Here is an 18306-nt window from a genome sequence, read left to right on the forward strand (position 1 = left end):
ATAAAAAGTAGCTAAATATTTAAATAAGTTTATTCTTTTATTTAAACGTTAATAAATAGTGTTTATCGGTGCCCGGCAGATATAATTGATGTTGCGCCATGGTGTGCACCAGTGACTGGAAAATTATTTTTACGAAAAAATATGCTTATATTCCATCTCGACATGATCTTGTAGTATAATGCATACAATAAAGAGGATAGAAAATAATTGTAGATTTTTTTATATATAAAGTTATATTTTTTTTAGTAATAGCGCAGCACAATGTTTTTAAAATTTTGTTTGTTAAAAATTTTGTTAAATATTTCATATTTTTTGTGCTTTGGTTAAAGAACTAATGATGAAGATGTAATATATTATATTCAGTTCTAAATTTAAACAATAGCGAGAAATATCAATTAATAATATTAGATAAATGTTGTTTTTGAAGAACTTAAGGATTTTTTATACAAAAAATATCCGAATACGTTGAATTTGAATATGACTTATTTTGATCACAATTATTATGCATTTAAAGTAAAACTTAAAAATTTGTATTGCCTCGTAATCATCAAGTATTGTATGTATCTGTCAAACAAGTCTACTTCGAAGCGCGCCAACCAATAAAATTCTGACCTTTCTAAGCATATTCTCGTCTTCTTGTGTGCATGATTTATTTATATAGTTTTTTTCGATCGATTGAGCTATCTGAAGTCTGATTTTACGACACCTAAGTTAAGCGCGCCCTTTTGCGTTTAGAGACGCCTTTTTGAGATGTCCGAGGCGCGTAATCCGGCGTCGTTTTACATAGCAGTAAATCTCCCTTTTCTACAAGACAAGTTTAACGTATGGGCAAAGTCCTTCAGAAGGGCCGTACGGCCGTCGTAAATCCCTCGGATTCGGGCCGTAGAAAAAGACGTATTCACCATTAAACGGGAAACCGGCGCCATAATTCAAATGACGCGTCGTTGGTATTTCGAATCCGTTGTCTTCTTCTTGCGAACATCCCTCGGCCGTTTGTCACGGTCAAATATGCCAAATTCATTAGAATAAAACGTAATGTATATCGGTCAGAATGTGCGAAATATGAAATGTGCTTTTTCACATTGACGCCACTATCTATTATAGTTATTTTGTTTTTGAATTTGCTTTTATGTCCTGTTTTTATACATTATACTCTTGAATAATCAATATATGTTTCACATCTTAGTGATTTTGAAACAAAAGACATTGCCAGCAAATATATTTTTACCTATATAAATCTATATGTTTTCTTTCGTAATAAAACGATTTAACCGTATGAATTCGTCAAAGGACTATTTGTTGTTCTAAAGGCTGTTGTTTTGATAAAAGTGAATTTGTTATTAAGGCGAATATATACGGAAAATTGTCAATTAAGTTAACTGATACTTATTTCTTTATTTAACAATTTTTGCTAATAGTTAATTATTATCTAAAATACATAATATTATTCACTGAAAATTATATTTATATTCCATAGATCACAAAAATAGTTTATTAAAGATATTAAAATATTTCCTATACGCTATTGAATATTAATATAGGTATATAAATCTGTTTCTGTCTGATTCACAAATAAATTTAGGTGTTAATCCACAATAGATGACAAAATGCAAATTCGGGCGAGAATTTATTGTATTAACATGATATATGCAAAATTTCATTTAAAATTAATGGAAATAATAACAAGTTTGGTTTACGGGTTGCGGATTTTTTTTGATGTTTTGTATATATATATATATATAAATATATATAGATATGTGTTAATCTTTTGCGTCAGACACAGATTTTTTTGTGGGAAAATTTATTTACAATTCAATTATTTTCTTTTTATTTGTTCTAATTACGTGTTAAATAAATGTTCGTTTTCAAAAGACACCCAAATCGGCCTAAAATACAAAATGCTGCATAACGCTAAAATATATCTTAAAAGTTTCAACGAGCTTTTATTTTTTATATTGAGAAAGGACGCTTAAAGAAAATAATTAAAACATTTATGTTTCTGTAGGATAACTTTTATATTAAAAAAATTATTAAATAATTATTATAAATAAAATGTAAAAAGGATATGATTTATTAATTTATTATATAAAGCCCCAGTAAAAATAATAAATTTCTTAATATTAAAATGTAAATTTTACGTAAACGAGTTGCTGCGCGGTAGCATGATAATTAATGTAATTAAGTTCACTTAGTTCATAATTCATATCGTTTCAGTTTCACCGACATTTTCCGATACATTATATTCTCGTTTAATTATGATATTCGTTCGTTAATATTATGAAAAGGATATGTATTTAATTGTTCTCATCTCTTATATTGCATATATATACATATTTATATATTAAGCTAAAAATGTGTGTCTTTCGTATAACAGCTATAATAATAATTTTATATGTATATCTTATTTTTTCACCTAGCTTGTTACAAAAGCAGCAAAAATCCAAGACATTCATTTGCTTTATAAAATTAAAACTTTATTTTCTTCTCCAACCCCATCAACCACTTTTGAGTACACAAACAATTGTTTCTATAGAATAAATTGTTTTTTAATGCACATATCTTTAATGCACAGGAGATTTGCTCAATAACTTAAAAAATATGGTTGCTAAACACAACTGCAAATTCTAAGTTGAATTGCTAGAAAAAGCGTAGATGTAGTAGAGTACGTTTCTGTAAGTCAATATTTATTTAATTTAAATATTTCCTTGAAATATGACAGGGCTTAACCCAATACAACAAGGTAAACACAATCAATAACTATTAAGTAGTGAGAAACCAGATGGTAAATCAGATACAAATTAATTATTCCATATGGGATTGGAATCCTGGTATTTATGGTATTAGTCACATATATGCTGTTTTGTCAAGAGAGATTATAAATATTATACGCATTCTTTAAACAAATTAATAAAATAATCATGCTCGTTTTCCATTTTATATTTGGATATAACATACTGATTAAGGTGCCTCACTATTTTGGCCAAGGCCTTAGAGCAGTTTTTTTTTATGGAAATATTTATTATTCGACGATTCGGAAAGGTGAGCGGATCATTTTGACCCTTATCATTGTCCGGAACACGCTCTCTATCTAAAATGCGACCATCTTGAACGAAATAATAGCAGATTTTGATCGCGCGTGAAAGCTCCTATCGGATTTCAGCGATAGAACGCATGGGGAGTAACAAGTTTTTATGATAGATAACGAGACGTTGTTTGCAAGGGTTAAATCGAAATCTGAGTCGTATAATATAACTTTTTGGACGGTTAAGGTCGAATCTGATGTAAAAATACTCTTGCAGCAAAAAATACGCTATTTATGCATTGTAAATTATTTTTAAGTGACTGAATTTTTTTTTGATTGAAATAGTGTATGCATGTAAAGTGGCAAAAACAAGGAGTTAAAAAAAATAATAAATCATAAAAATATATGTTCAGAATGATTTTAATAGATTGATTAATATTTTACAAAAATATACCACAAACCATAAATATATAGTCTTCACATTGCACGTTTTATTAAATCGCTTTTTCTACGGCGCACATTCGCATACCATCTGCTCCAAACAGATTACATGTGGATTCATCGGAAAAAGCCACTCTTCTCCAATCTTTGACGGTCCAATGGCAATGAGCTTTTGGCCAGTCAAAGCGATTCTTTTCTATTTTCTCAGTAAATAGTGTTTTTTGCTGGGTTTCGCGCTTTAAATCCAGCTGTTTGTATTTCAGCAGCAGTTTTGAATCGATATTTTTTTTATGATATCCTTTATTCTTTTATTAAGAGGCTTTACAAGTTAAAATATTTTGTAAATTATTAACACAGATGCACTTGATCACAAAAAAATACAATGGATCAAGTTTTAAAGAAAGAATACATTTTTATAATAAAATTCGGGAAATATTGCATATAAAAATTTCAATAATGGCCACAGATGTATGTATTTCATATAAGTCGTTGAATATATACAGAAACACCTAACGCATCTGAATTTTCAATAATATAGCAATGATTTATAAATTTCATTAGTATTTCAGCACAATAGTGACTTATAATTGAAAGACCTGGTTATGAATCACACGCGAACCCTCGTGTTTTTAAATATCTATCGTGTCCGAGAGATTGGAATAAGTAATTGTTAAATAATTATAAATCTAATAAATCATCTTATGTGAGGTTTTCTTAGATTTTACTAATCTTATGGATGAATATCGTGACTAAAAAATGAAATAAAATCAAGTTAAGTCGTCTATAGTAATCTCTAGTGATTTAAGTAATATTTAAATTCAATGTGTTTTACTGATTTAAAAACATGATTTTACTCTTATGTCTAACTACTATTGATTTTGTTTACCCTATTGTAACGCATTAGGCTAACGCTTGCTCTCATGTTGCAAGAAAATATTTATAATAAGTAAATAAATATATAAAAATATACGATAATTTAAATTAGAGAATGTTAAAAAAATTATAGTATTTATATTTATTATTTTAACTGTGTCTTAAAACTCAAATTTATATAAATACATATATATTGTATTTATTAAAATCAATTTTATTTGTATCTAGATAAAATACAGTATGTAAACAGATTACATAATGAAGATGATAACTTAATTTTACCTTGAAGTCAACATAAGTCGCTGTAAATTCATTTAATAGCACTTCGCCTCGACATCTTGCAATTAGATCAGTGATACAAACATACGGCGCATGGAAAGAATTATATATGAATCACGCTTTTTTGTATCTTTCTCTTCTATACACATTTTTAAAAATCAATCGTAAATATATTATATGAGTCACCACATATTTATAAAAAAGTCACCTTCATAAATTCCCTAAATTTTATTATTATAGCTGCGCTCGTTCAAAATATTTTGACGAAAATTTCAAACAACGTGCGCTTTATAAATATATCAAAGAAACGTATTAAAATTGCGGCTCTAATAATATATAACTTGTTTTTGTACGTTTATTTTTGCGATACGAAACACGAAATTGAAATTCGTTTCGTTTGGAATTGTGCACGTAGAATTTTTTAGTCGGGCTCTCGATCCATTAGCCAGATTAATATTCGTTCCCGTTTTCCTTTGCATATTTGCGTAAGTCGACGTTTTGCTCGCAAAAGTTCAATACGCTTCGGTGTCCCATTGTGAAAGAGGTTCAGAAGTTGTAGTTGCGAGTTTTCACGTTGCTGTAAAGAAAACTCGCCACTGTCCCGCGGATAACGGACCGGGAAATTGTCTGCGGGAAATTCATTCGAAAGTTTTTTTAAAGACACGTACCATATAATTTTATCGATTCTTAATATTGTATGTACGGAACAGAAGGGGATCAAAGAGTTTTTGTCGTTGAAAACTTTGCTCGAGTTTGCATATAAACTAGATAAGTTCACGACACGAACTTTTATAAATATGCTTCATTACGAACTTTGAGATATCACTATTTGAAATATTAAATCTTTCAGGATCCTTCTTTTTAACACTGATCGTAAAGCATGCATATGATAATATTTAGTAATCGATAGAAAATACAAAAACTACTATGTTATGTTGGCATTATTATCTTATGTATAAGATAAAAACAATATTATATTGATTTACATATTTTTATAATGATTAGAACATTAACGAAATATGAGTAAGTAAAAAATATTTAATTCTAATTTTAACCGATGAAATAAGAACGTTGCGTAAGCGTAGTACGGTGTTACAATATCAGATAATGATAACCAAATTCCACTTTTGGTCTGTGCATATTGTAATGGCACTAGAAGTTGGTTGTTTTGAAGCACCCTCACGTTTAGATGTTAAAAGCGATACACGAATACGTGACATTTCAGTAGTATATTATAGAACCATAAGCAGGACTCTTAGTCCTATTGGTTTCCTGCGCGTCTTATATTACGATGCAATGTGATAGCTTTAAGGAAATAGCTATATATATTTTATATCATAATTTAATAAAATACATATTGTGCATGTAAAATAATAGTTTATTATATCTATAATAATTTTCGATAGTTTACGAACCCATGAATAATCTTTTAATATTTCATTAGTCACCAATCATTTTACATAATCATAGTTATAGCCTAAAAGAAATGAGAAACTCAAAAGTTGTGTCTTAAATATGTCCTTGTGTGATACAGATATCTTAGCCCAGATTATTAGTTGACTTTTAATTTCAGTGTTAAATCCACAGTATTATAAAGCAGGTCAACGTCAATTGTAACGTAATTTATTTATTTTGAATTATTAACAAAAAACAATTGAAGTTTAATTGCTTATATATTGTACATTGTTTTTGGTTGCCAAGCAATTAAACGTTTAATGGACTTCCATTGACAAGTTTTCTATATATAAAAAAACGCGTATTGATACTAAACGGCACATATTGTATAATAAATCGGTTATATACGATTATTGAATTCACTATTATAAGTATCTTAATGTTTATCACAGAGTATTGATTGCTTTTATGTTATAATAATATATGTATACGTTAATAGTTCTAATGCCAGATATTTTCCTGTAATCATATTTTATTATTTATTAAATAATAGATTATTTATATTATAGGTACATAAATACCATCAATCGTGATACATAATAAGATTAATATAATGCTTCAGATCATTATTAATATGTAATGTAATGGGATTGTTAAAACCGCATTATCAATCGGTTATCAACGTTAATTGGATATTTGCAAATTATAATTATATCATATGAATGTAATTATTAATTAATTTATTCTTCTTGTTACAGACACACAAGTATGTGATTACACGAGCAGATGTTCACAGCGCAAAAGAAACCCCTCAAACCCCTAGCTCGCAGAACTGCGCCCCAGTTTGTAGCTACTTTGATTCTGCAACTTCATCGGGGAGCTGTCTCCTTGGTAAATATTATATATTGTCATACAAAATTAACGAAGTATAAACATGAGACGGGCATTGGGCGTTGTACAATTTACAGACAGTCGATGTGCCATATTCATTGAGTTCATAATTAAATTATAGTCAAAAACCCTTCTAAGTTACACAATGCAAAGATTTGGATGGTTTTTGACAGATATGGTGATCGGAATTGAATGGGGATAGTATTTAGTAGTTCGGAAATATGGTACGATTGATGGCAGGGAAGTGCGTGAAATTGGTTAGGCAATTTTGTATAGCTCCTTTGACGTCATCGCAATATAATCATTCTTCATTGCGAGAGGCGGAATTAAGCGCGATGATGTTGTGAAATAAATAAAGGACAACACTATGGCCGCATTAGAAACGAGGGTTACGGCGAATCGTTAGTCGAAAGCTCTGTTGGGGCGAAAGCTCATTTCGTGTAACGATATTGCCGACGATTGCATACCGCGTGCAACTCTTGCCGAATTGCCCTAAAAAATATGTAAATAGTTGTTTTCTATCGACGAAATTAAAACATGGTAACGGTTGCTATAAAATTGTATTGACATTTTATTAAAGCATTTAACTATATAAAAACAAGACTTAAAGTCTTGTTTTTATATAGTTAAATTATAGTTAAATTATAGATTTAATTTTACATATTTAATTATACAAACTAAAAATGTTAAACGCATGTTTTCATATATACGTATTATCTAATTTTACACGTAGAAACGCTTTTGTTGTAATCTATGAATTTTTAAAATATATTACATGCTTTTTTCTGTTTTGACATGTATTTAATATTCTAGATTTATTAACAGAGTAAAATTTTTATGGCACGTGAGATGATCCAACAAAGTATGTTATTTACTTATTTACCGCTACAGCTGCAGCTTTGTGGATATAAACCTAATATGCTGCAGAAGCCAAAAATAATAATATTTGTTCATTTTTATTATCCTTGTTGGCAAGTTACACATCTAAGGGCTTCTTCATGTTATAATATTTCAATGCAAGTATTTTGAGCTATTTGTAATAGATATATTATATATTTTTCTTTAGAAAATTTTATCAAACGATCTGGCACATTTAACATTACATAGATTTTATACTGTCGATGGTTGAAATGTTTTTGTATGATATTTTCATATACATACTATATATGATTTTTCGATTCGTGTGTTTATAATTGCGATTAATTAAAATGTTGCAAATATATAATTCTCACAATTCGATGTTTATAAAGAGTATTAAAGCAATGTCTTTGTTTCTTTATATAATATTTTGTACATAGAACACTTTGATAATTAATAAGAATGAGGCTTTGACAATATTTAAATTTTATCAAAGAGTCCATTTACTTTGCGATATTTGATTCAAATGTGTTTATTATTTTAATGATCTCATAGCCACTATTTATAACAGATTCTTCTCTAATTTTATTTAGAGATTTGGGAGGCGTTTTTAAAGTGATTTTTTTGTTCTGCGTAAGTTAGATAAATATATTTTAATATTTCGCTTTCGATTTCATATTTATGTTGTCATTTACTGTCCGAAAAACTTATTATTAGCTATAAAAATAGCAGTGGTTGTAAACCATTTAAATTAGTATAAATTTCAATGATTTTACATTTTTTTCAAAAATAATCAACAAGTATGCTTCATCTTTGAAAGAATCAATTAAACAAACTGACTCATAAAACATTCAAAAGGTGTGTTAAAAATTACTATATGTCATTAAAAAATAATTAAAGCTGCAGGGGATTATATTTTATATATACAAATTAAAAAATAAATTGATATTTATTGTGAAGGATGACACGCGTTTGTTACACATATTTGTATCCATTTTAATAAGTATATACTTAAACAAGTGACTATTTAAAGTCGATTATCATAACAAATGAAAGCAAATGTTTGGCTTGAGAAATAGATTTATATAGTCGGCGAACAAATCCTTGCTAAAGACCTAATATTTTAATTATCATCAAGTCATTGCCACTTTTTTTGTTTTTTTGATTGTTAGCCAAAAAAATACATATATGGTTTGCACATAAAATATTTTCGTTGTATTATTTGCAAATCCCTGTCTCTTTTTTAACTACCTGCTCCGAATGCAACTGTAGATTTAGCGGATTTAACCATTATTTGCTTTTGAAATTGCAGCGGTTGTAAACCAATTGAAACTATTCGTATATGCTTATTTTTTTTAGCAAAAAACATTTTATGATAATTATCGAGAAATTTTAAGGTTTCTCGAGAACTATCATAAAATACGAAACTATCAAAGGAACACTACACGTGCTAGAATAAACTGGAAATTTATTTAATAAGTCAAATATTATATATAATTACTTCCTTGTGGCACAAACAATTTTATGAATGTAGGAAGTGTTATCCAAGCGAAATATTATATATTAGTATAGTTATATTTAAAAAAATGTATATTTATAGAAGAGTTTTAAAAGAGGTGAAATGTAAATTTTTACTTTAATATTTTATAAATATAGGAGCACAAAACACTGCTTTAAATTAATTAAATAAAAAGTCATCGTAAAAATTCAATTTTAAATGATTTTGTGATAGAAAAAGTTTCTGAATCGACGATATTAACAAATTAGACATCATATGTAGAAACAGGGTTTAAACCAAAAATAAAATCGGCGGAAAAAGCATAATTAAATTGAGTTGTGGCAAAAATATTGTTGTACATTGTGATGACTGTTTTCACTTGATTGATTCAAAATTGTATGGACTGTATACTTATAAGGGGAAGATTTTAATATTGACAAGCTCATGTGAACTTGGTCGGATAAGATATCGGATAAGATATCTTCCTTCCGTGAATTTTACTACCGGTTGGATGGACTGATTTCTCAGCCACGCGGACGGTTTCTTAAGAACACATAATATTCTATTTTTCAAATGACAATCATATGAATATACAAAGTCAGTTATTTCTAAACCATTATTAGGGTCGATAACCACGTTTTGAAACATATCCCGATACATTCAAGAGAAACTAAAAATTGATGACCAGAGTTATTGCACAGTGTAGTTATTTGATAGTTCTCGTTTAAAAACCTCACATGCCTTGATCATTCTAAACCGATTGTTTTGTAAATTTTATTTGAAAAAATATCCTAAAAGGGGTAGACATTTAAGCACATCGGCCAAATCTATCCAGGGTGTTTCACGTAATTTGTCCCTTTGAATGAGTCCCCCTGCCCCAAAAGGGTTACCCTACCCCTCTCTGTCCTAATGTTTCGCAATAAATATCCGAGGACCCTCGACGGAGACTTCTGCGGTGGTTTGACAGACGGGACCTCGTCCGAACCTAATGAACTTGGCTTCGAATGAAGTAGGATTCCGGATGCCGACCACCACGGTGAATTCTCCGGCAATTTGTCACCCTCGTCGTTGAAACTTTGGCGCGTTGCTCCGATCGTTACGTCCGGGCCACTTTTGATTTTGGCAATTTGCATAATTGATAATTAAATTTCGCACATTCGCCCGGATTAAGTTTCGCACGAAGTTGGAAGGTTTGTTTTAACGCCTTATCTATGGAAATTCACCCGCTGAATATTATCAATTGCAGTAGTTCTATTCAGAAACTTTTTTTGTGTTAATATGTAGTACAGGTTGTAAAAATGAGAATATATTTTTCTTTACAAATATATAAATCGTTGCGCATCCAATAAGCGTCAACACTTCACTTTGTTACTAGGTCAATTGCCTTTTCTTCGCTCTTTGATCTTACCCAGAAAGATTCCTTGGGTTGATCAGTTATTTTTCATGCGCTGCACGCGACCAATCCAATTCAGTCAGCTAATTTATATTTGCTTGATGACATTTGGGCTCACAAATAGATGCTATTGAATTATCATCACGATTTATTATTATTATACTGCACTGCATTTTCACTTTTAACCCATAGTAAAAATCTCATCGGTCGATCGCTTCTGATTAAAACCGGATTGATAATGTCCAAGTTATTCAGCGTGAGGTGAAAGCCTATTTAGTATAAGTTCGCAAAAACAGTTTATATTGTATATTGCAGGATCGAGAGAGTTCAGAACCATACTTTAGCAGCGGTAATATGGGCAATCCCCTGCGATTTATTGTCTCTCAATTTATGTGTGTTTTGAACATTTTTTTCGATGTTTTTGTTTTTATCTGTAACATTTAAAATATCGTTTGTTATTATTGCACTGTAATAGACATCGTTATCCATCTTTTTATACACCAGAATTATCGAATTAACGTGCATGCACATACACATGTCAAAACTAAACAATAACTTTCGTGCTGCAAGTTTACATTTGTTTTCGGGGCTGCTGGTGATGGTTACAAAATATGTTATGCGCGGATACCATTGTGTGTACAAGCATGATGTTTTCGGATGAAAATCTGCCCCGAGAATAACGTCAACCGCAGAAGATGCGTCTAGAATTTTCTATTGTTGCATACCACAATAAGAAGTGCTTTAGTGGCGTTTGAATGCGAGCGACGTAATAATTTCGTACGTAAAAAAATATATTCCACATTTTGGGTGTGCAAGATATATGGGGACGAAACGTAATATCCGGTGGGGTAGGAAATAAAGAGTTGGGTGTATCGGTTATAGTGTTGGAAACATTAGATTTCGTATATCAGATGTGTTCAAAGCATTAACAATCTTCAATTTTACTTTATTTGAATGTAACCATATTGTTTTTACTCATTTATGAGTGATTTTCACTACAAAAATATTATTATACAGGTATTATATAAGTAGTGGTATTCTATATTTAAATTAATCCAATCAAATATTTTTTTATTCTAATGATGTTTAAAAACTTTTTTATTATTGAGTCACAAAAATTAAGCTTCTTACGTATTATTGATATATAATTTATTTAGGGTAAATCCTGTACCCGTTCCAGATGTTAGGACCACTACCTAAAAAAAAACGTCCAAGAATGCAATGACCAAAAGAAAGATCATTGTAAATTGTATTTTGTTAATTGTTCATTATTGTAATTTACACAACACTAATGATTTGTAACATATATTTAAACACTCAGAATTTATTGTTTTTTTTTATTACTCAGATATATTAAACACTAAAAATATTTATGTGTGTACATTACAATTAATTACATATTTAAATATTTGGTTATATTTCTCCATCGTATGATATTTCTCGAAGCAATCTTTCATATAAAGATATGATTTTAAATTAAGTTTTTAAACATCTCCATTGTTTTTCTTTCATTAGTTTATTTTACATACTATATGAAAAATATATCTACAGTAGACCCCCCAATAACACGGTAAATTGGTGACATGGTATTTGGACGCCCGTTCCTTTATGTGTGAGCTAGCCAAATGGAAGATATCTTACCACACGTACCAGATTCGTAGATACATATTGCAAAAAAAATGTATGAGTATTTTCTAATCCCCCAACGCCTACACGATTTTATTGCTTTTGACGTGAATTTTTGCCTTCTGAGAAGGGATAATTGTTTTTGCGCTCTCCTATTGACCAAAATTCGGTTTGAATATATGTACTTTGATCAGCCCTCTTACATTAGAAGTCCATTGTAATATCGGTAAGAATAGCTATCATATTTTTAAATCATAGTGTAATGTCGAAATGCAGACAAACTATGGAACAATATGTGAGATGCGATGTCTGTCTATACTTCCGCGTATTTTCCCCTGAGAGATGAGTTGGCTTAATTTGTATTTTGGACTTGATCTAATAACAGTTCTAAAACTATAATTTGGTTAGGTTTGGGTTTAGCAACTGTCTAATTGAGTTTCATAGACATTTTAGAACAGAATATTAACGCTTATCAGTAAAATTATATTTTCGTGTGAGTAAGTCCATGTAAGCAGTGTTCGTGTGAGCAGTTAGTTGCCTTGTGAGCAATGCTCACCAAACTGTTATTGATATATGAAAATAGGAGGATCGACCTCTTGACTATTGAATAATTTAGTCTGTCGATTTGAAAGACGGTGCTTAATTATACTAATTGTTTACACTAACTTTTCAGTTGTAATTATTTAGTTAGATTCCAGACGCTAATAATTTATGATACTATTTATATTTCATCAAATCCATTTTGGAAAATTTCTGCTTTGGAAGCGCATAATTGAATTTGATTTATCGTCTAATGAAAAGTCCCAAGATCGAGATTGAGTCTGTGTTCAGTTGTATACCTTACAAATGGTTATTACCTTGCCTAAACAATGACATAAATAATGGAAATTATGTATAAACATATTTTAAGGTTATTTATATTTTTGTAAAAAGTAGTATTTCGTTTTACAATAATCGTGCACGTTTATAGATACAGATAAGAATATGAGGGGATGTAAAGAATGTACATATATTCGATGGGGTGAGATACGTCTCGTCGCGAAATCACAGGGGTGAAAGCAATTGCTAGAGTCGATCAAAATGCAGATTTTTTCAGTAGCGTCTCGGGTTCCGCGATACATGTCGATAAACCACGAAAAAAATACGACATCGTAAAACAAGGGCGCTCTGTGTGATCAAATTTGCCGAGTGGGGCAGACCTTTGAGGTCCATTACTCGCGCCGTGTTCTGCCCACGAGGGATGTTTGCATAATGTGATAAAACAGTAATGTTTTTCTAACAAAGTTTGCACCGGCTGCATAATTTTAATAGGTTATCATCCCGTGGGACGAAACACCTAAAACCGAGTTAATCTATAGATGTATTTTTTTTTAATCATTGAAAGACAGCTTGTTCATATGATCCAAAATACAATTTTCTCCGAGAATTTTTTCTAGACACAATTACTTACCGCATATATTAAAAAAATATTATACAATTTTTAGAGAATTGCCCACTTTAAAAGAATATTCTAAGGACCGTCCATAAATTTAATTTTACACTTTTTCTTTGATAAAAAAAACATGTGATTTTACAACGTAAGGATGAAAATAAATTCCAGAAAAGTTTTATAGTCCGCATCCTTCACTGTTTCGTCAATGAAGTGGATACTTTCCATTCCGGAATATAAGAAGCACCTACAGATTCTTTCGTTGTCTGGATTTTGCACAGTTGCGTGAAGACAGTTTATTGCTGTATCCTTCGCTACTTTGACAACAATCGTAGTATACCCACGTCTAACCCGTATAATTTTTTTTATTGTCTTCAGAGAGCGTTCCTCTTTCTCAATCCAAAACAGTCTAGATTTTGTGTCGATTGCCACATTTCTTCGGACAACAATGATTTTTTGCAGGTATACGACTGCAAACACACCTTCTCTAAGCCACTTATAATGGCTGTCAAAATTTATTTATTTATCTGTTTCGCAACTACTCATTGGTAAAATCCACGGCAGTTTTACGTTAACACATTCCAAGTGTAGTGATTTTTAACCTTTACTGAGCAATAATCTTGTAGATAACATTGGCGAATACACAATATTATACATATCATTTTTAACTTAAACTAAATTAAAGACAATTAGTCATTATATTTTTTTATAAATATTTTTACTATAGAATCCGACAGTTAATTGAATAGGTAACAACTTAAAAACAACATAGACATACCCCTAAATAAGTGATAAATATTTCCAAGAAGTACAATTTGATATTACGGATATATCTTCAACTTTGTATGATACTGTATATTTAATTTTAAATAACTTTTCAATTTAATATTTTATATATTAACTATGTACATATTTATAAACATAGTGGCACAAAAATGTCAGCAAAACGTGTTCTATGACCCTTTATACTACTAGTTAGTTACAGATTATGACTTATAAAATCATTATTAATCCACCTTTAATTCCCCTATTATCTCCTAATGATTACCTTTCAAATTAATCTGGCCATGTCAGATTAATGCATCTGTCCGAATCCATTATTGAATCTATAGCGCTAATGGTTCATTGTGTAATAGTTATTTTAATGAGTCATAATGCATCTTCCGGTGAAATTACGTCGATTTCGCCCTTCCGTTGAACATTTATCTCAACTATTCGTTATTACATGTTATAGGGGAAATAAGATTCCGAACAATGAGTCAGGTTTGATTCCTGTCACGGCGGGGAATCGATCAGGGAATTTAATGACAACGATGATGAATTAACCCCGAGGCTGGCGAGGGATGATATTGAGGAATTCGATTAAATTTTAACACCCCCTGTGATTCTAGAAAGCGATAAAAAATTGCGGTTGTCGGTAGACCGGGGTTTAATTAAATATTGGAAATTTTCTGGCGCAGTCATATGTTGAAATACGATCAGAGAGTGTTCGTGATACATTTTTAATTACTTTAAAGGAATATGTGTTGAAGGGGGTGAAACTACTTGGTAAGGAATGCAATAGGTGGAAGTGTGTTAAGCAAAATATTTTAGCCGAGGACTTGGGAGTGATAAGCATCGCTAAAGGCGTTGAAGATGTTCGGTTTCGTTATGCGGAGCGCGTGTCACTCAAACAATTTATTAGCGATTTGAATTATGTACGATACGTTAGCTCGTAGTGAACTCGAATATATATTTTATGTGTCATATCCTAAAAAATAGTAAAAATATAAATAAAAAACTGATCAAGGTTGTTTAAAGTGTTTATTTTAAGCTCATTTTTATTATTTAGTAGGCCTACCCTTAGCTTTAATTACAGCTGCAACACTTTTTGGCATACTGTCAACTAATGATTTGCAGGGGGACGGAGACAATTTTCTCCATTCCATCTGCAATTTTTTTCACATCTTAATTTTGGATTTGCAGTTTTGTTGAACAACCTTTCCTTTTAATTTTGTTTATAAATGCTCTATAGTAGTGGTCTTAAACCTTTTTATCGCCGCAGACCGGTCATTTTTTGATAATTTTACCGCGGCCCGTTTATTTTTTTTGGGGGCTTGAGAACGCTCCTTTTACAATAGACATCCAGCTTCTCAATGTGCTTGATAAACAAAAACGTGTACAGCGATAGTTATGAAAAGCTAAAATGATTTTTATCGAATGCTGTACATCTCTTTTATTTTAATATTTGTAGTAAATAATTGAATAATAAATACATATATTGTATATAACTATTTAAAATCATTTTTTAAATGTTATTATTCTTTACTGCCACTTTTTAAATTTTGGCAGTTGTTTTTAGCACTGCAGGCCTTGTGCTCTCGCGATATTTAGACTAAGTTTCGTTTACTTTTATGGCATAGTTCAAGGAGAGTATACGACACTGTAAAGCCAAGAGTACGCATGAGTAACGTTTACACCGTTCTGCTAAAAGTAGTACATAGTGGTATGTATCTATGTATAGTACTACTGCAGGGCGGCCGCATTAAATTGAAATAAATACGACCGAGTTAAGTATTCAATACTGCGCACGGCAATTCGCCATTACATCCGAAATAAAAACGGAACCGGCGGGCTTACAAAGCGATAAAAATCCACCGTTAAAGGAAAAGGTACGCCGAAACTGCCCTTAGCCCCTAGCGCGGCGGAATCCCTTACGAGTGCTAAACGTTTAGGGGCACGGGGGTCAACTGCCATATAAACGCGATACCGGGAAATTTGGTCCCGCGGATATTTTCACGAAATTAACATATCCGGAACATTCTACGGAAAATCTATCTCTGTTTAGAGTGAAACGAGTCCGGAGTTTCGGACTCGATTGGGTAAATGTTTAGTTGCGTTATCTCTTATCTGGGATCGATTTGAATTCGTTTTTTGTTACGGTCAAGATCTCTTTTTAATGGATGTTAATGGAACGAAACGTGGCCTTAAAAGGGTAAACAGGACGTTATAAATGACATTATAAAAGCGTATAACGTGAGCGTAAATGTAGTATTATTTTCTACTTTTTATTTATTTGGCTGTTTGGCACGCATCAGTTGTTTTAGCACCGTACAATCGGGCTTCAGTTCCGAGCAATAAGATCACGCTGGCGCTAAAATTTATCATATTTTAGTTGAGGCAAATCTAAAGCAAAAAATATTTTTACTGTGCGACTCAATTAGATCAGCACGATAAATAAATGCTACAAGTTGATGATTAAATCCCAATTTTTATGTACTATCTTTAGAATCTATGAAAATTAGCGAATTTTACATATGCATTAATCTGAAAGAACTGGACTGAAATCCCATGTGGAGCTATAGTTTCGTAATTTCTATAGTTTATGTGGGATCGAGTCGCATTAAAGTATTAGTCTAGCTCGGTCTTGTTATTAAATCACTAGATCGTTTTAACAACAAATTATAATATTTTTTATTTTTTTATGTATTTATTTATAGTCTGTATTTATTTATAATACATAAACAATTAGTATTTTTTGATTATGATATTGGCATGTAAAGAAAACTTCCCATTGGATGCCTTTTCATATTAATTATTACAAAATCTAATTTATTTTATATAATACTAATTTATTTGTTTATTGTAAGGTTTGTCAGATGGTCTAAATCGCTCAAGTCGTTTAGTGTCGTCATATCTACAAACAAGTAGTTCGGTTGCCATTTTGTTTGGGTGGAATTTTAGTCTGTCTCTGTATGTCGTGTATTTGTTCGTTATTTCATCTTTCATGAATTTTATGTTAAGGTCGTCATGTATTACGTCCTTAGGAACATACCAAGGAGCGTCGACTATCATTCGTAGAACCTTATTTTAGAATCTCTGGATGATGGTGATGGTAGAAACACAGGCACTACCCCAAAGTTAAATCCTGTGTGTCCATATTGGTTTGATAATTGACTTGTACATTAGTAACTTGTTTTCGTGTGTCATCTAAGATCTTCTTTCCATCATCCAGTGCATTTTTTTAAGTTGAATTCCAAGTTGTTTCCTTTTAGTAAAGATATGTTTCCGCCAAGTGAGCCTTCTCTCCAGATATACTCCCAAGTATTTGCCCTTTTCTTTTTGTTGTATTATTTGATCATATGTGCAGGTCTTTTAATTCAATGTGAACGTTACATGGGTTGATTTTGTCGTGTCTGCTTTTCTCTGAAAGTTTCTCTGGGGTTTTCTGACGCTTTTAATGGCGATCACAGCTGTATAGCCCGCAAATGCCGCTATTGTTGCTGAACCTATCTTTGGGAGATCAGCTGTATAAATTAAGAAGAGTACCGGTCGCAATATACTTCCTTGTGGAGCTCCGGATTTGATTTCGTTCCGCTTGACTTTCACGCGAAAGAATATGCAGGATTCTAATATTTTATAAATTTTGTTCGGCAGGTTTACTTTTATCTTAAAGAGCAGACCATCGTGCCAGACTTTGTCCAAAGACTGACTGATATCTATGAACGCTCAAAATCGTGATTATTAATTAAATTCGAGCTAGGTTGTGCATATATGGTATAAACATAGTATAAAATAATGAGCTAATTCTATTCATTTTAAATATCACATATTTTTAAACA

At 31.0% G+C, this 18306-nt stretch overlaps 1 protein-coding gene across 5 annotated transcripts in view; it reads left to right on the plus strand.

Annotated features, from left to right (window-relative positions):
- LOC148227490 (fat-like cadherin-related tumor suppressor homolog) overlaps window positions 1-18306 on the plus strand; it is a 415262-nt gene that overhangs the window by 214501 nt on the left and 182455 nt on the right. For all 5 annotated transcript variants that reach the window (XM_088201228.1, XM_088201225.1, XM_088201226.1 and 2 more), the window contains exon 3: window positions 6769-6901. The gene's annotated coding sequence lies outside the window, so the exon portion shown is untranslated. The remainder of the gene's footprint in view (window positions 1-6768; window positions 6902-18306) is intronic.

This window comes from Plectrocnemia conspersa, unplaced genomic scaffold (assembly GCF_051122295.1).
Source record: "Plectrocnemia conspersa isolate PC_06_02 unplaced genomic scaffold, ASM5112229v1 ptg000013l, whole genome shotgun sequence".
Taxonomy (NCBI): Eukaryota; Metazoa; Arthropoda; class Insecta; order Trichoptera; family Polycentropodidae; genus Plectrocnemia; species Plectrocnemia conspersa.